This window comes from Alligator mississippiensis, chromosome 4 (assembly GCF_030867095.1).
Source record: "Alligator mississippiensis isolate rAllMis1 chromosome 4, rAllMis1, whole genome shotgun sequence".
In the NCBI taxonomy this organism is placed as follows: domain Eukaryota; kingdom Metazoa; phylum Chordata; order Crocodylia; family Alligatoridae; genus Alligator; species Alligator mississippiensis.
In genome coordinates, this window is record NC_081827.1 from 3,274,261 (window position 1) to 3,276,292 (window position 2,032).

The 2,032-nt window shown below is 54.9% G+C and overlaps 1 non-coding gene across 1 annotated transcript; it reads left to right on the forward strand.

Annotated features, from left to right (window-relative positions):
* Positions 1-854: 854 nt before the first annotated feature.
* On the forward strand, positions 855-936 carry TRNAL-UAG (transfer RNA leucine (anticodon UAG)). The gene has a single exon. It is a non-coding gene; the product is annotated as a tRNA-Leu (tRNA).
* Positions 937-2,032: the final 1,096 nt, after the last annotated feature.

The following is a 2,032-nucleotide window of genomic DNA, read 5'->3' on the forward strand; positions in this document are numbered from 1 at the left end:
ACAGGTAAACATGTAAGTGACATGGGCCTCAGTACTGTTGGGATTGGGGGGGTGGTCCATGTGGCAGAAATGCCACCGTCGGTGCCCCTCTCCAGAGATCTGTTTCTGCCAGCCTGAGAGCCTGGTGTTGATCCCCCAGGGTGGAGATCTCCCTCCTTGTCTACATGACAAAAGCCTGGGGCCTGGGAGGGAATGCTCCGAATCACCTGGGCAGGGGGGCAGGGCACTCTTGGAGCATGCGGTTATGAGGAGAGAGCCAGTTTCCGATGGTGAGCTCCTCTCCCAGTTTCAGATTCACCTGGATGACTGCATGGCTAATGGCTGCCTTCTTCCTGGCCCGGGCCTTTTTATAACCTCTCTGACCTCAGCAGCCCGGTCCAATCGAAGCTGCCCGTGCTAGCCACAAGCCAACCAATCTACCAAGCACCCCTGGCTACCTGGGCCCGTGTGCGGGGCCGGGCTTTTCCCCCCTGCCCAGGTGATCAGAGTATCCACCTCCCAGGCACCAGGCTTTTGTCATGTCGGCAGGGAGGGAGATCCCCACCCTGAGGGATTCAACACCAGCCTCTCAGGCTGGCAGAGACAGGTCTCTGGAGAGGGGCACCGACGGTGGCATTTCTTCCACATCCCCCGCGAATGGAGAAATCCATGAATAAGGCACTGCATTCAAGAATGCTGTCTGCAGATGGGAAGAACTACCAGGTGGAGATAAAACTCACCCTCTGGATGTCCAGGAACCATAAGGCAGAATACATCTGTCACGTGGGACACCTCATCCTGGAGACACGCCCCCCTCCCCCCCCCCCCCACACACACAGAGTATCCTAAGTCTAGTGCACACCTGTAAATTCAGTGGTAGCATGGCCGAGCGGTCCAAGGCGCTGGATTTAGGCTCCAGTCTCTATGGAGGCGTGGGTTCGAATCCCACTGCTGCCATAGTTTTTCAATGGGGAAACCCAGGAGTAATGGCCACAAACTCCTGGATTCAGGCTCAAAACTAGGAAACACTTCACAGTCAGAGTGTCCAGAATGTGGAATAAGCTCCCTCCAGAGGTGGTGCCTGAAGGGGAATGTTGACTGCTGTCATGGGCCAGAGTTGCTAGCAGCGATGTTAGTGTCAGGAGATGTTCCTTATGGTGGGTCAATTGGGGGTGCTCTTGCATTGAACCACCTACCAGGCTCCGAGTGCCTCCCAGGGGGTGTCACATGTCCAGCTGACCCCCTTCCAGGACCACACCAGCAAGCTTCAAGGTAATGTTGCCACCACCCAGGGTCTGGATTGTTCCTAGGCTCTCTGCCCCCTGGGGCCTTACAGTTCTAGAGGGTACTCAACCCACTGCAAGAACTTGGGGTGCTTCCCTTAGTCTGAAGCACAACTAATGCTCTCCCTTAGTCAGCCGGACCAAGGGGACCCTAAAGCACAATCTAGACTGGGATCAGCAACCCCCAGCACGTGTGCCGAACATGGCACACAGGGCCATTTTGCTCAGCACACCACTGCCAGCCCAGGCTCGAAGCAGCTGCTGCCGGTGATGGAGCCCAGGCTGCTTCCAGCGGGCAGCTGGGAGGCTGCAAGCCCTGCTGCAAGCAGACCGAGGTCCCTGGGCTGGCTGCAGCTGGGAGGCTGCAAACAGCTGCTCCGGGCTCTGGCATGTCAGCACTCTGGCACCTTTCAAGGTAGACATTGTAGGTTTTTTGGCACTCCAACCAAAAAACATTGCCTACACCTGATCTAGACCCTCTCCCAATAAGTCTCGCACACTAGGTACACAGGAGAACTTTATTGATTACAAAGAGTAGGCTTGGAATAGGGTACAAAGTAGAGCAATATCAAAGAATAACCCTGTGATCACACATCTGAGTTACTGCAGGCTATATATCTAGTTAGATTTCAAGTAACTTACTCACAAGTATCATCCAGAGGCTGATACAGCTTTCCTCTGGAGGTGGCAGTTCATAGTGTGGCCATGATCTTCAAGAGAGAGAGGTGCCCAGGTTCATCTGCTCTCAGTATCTTCACCATGGCTGCTGC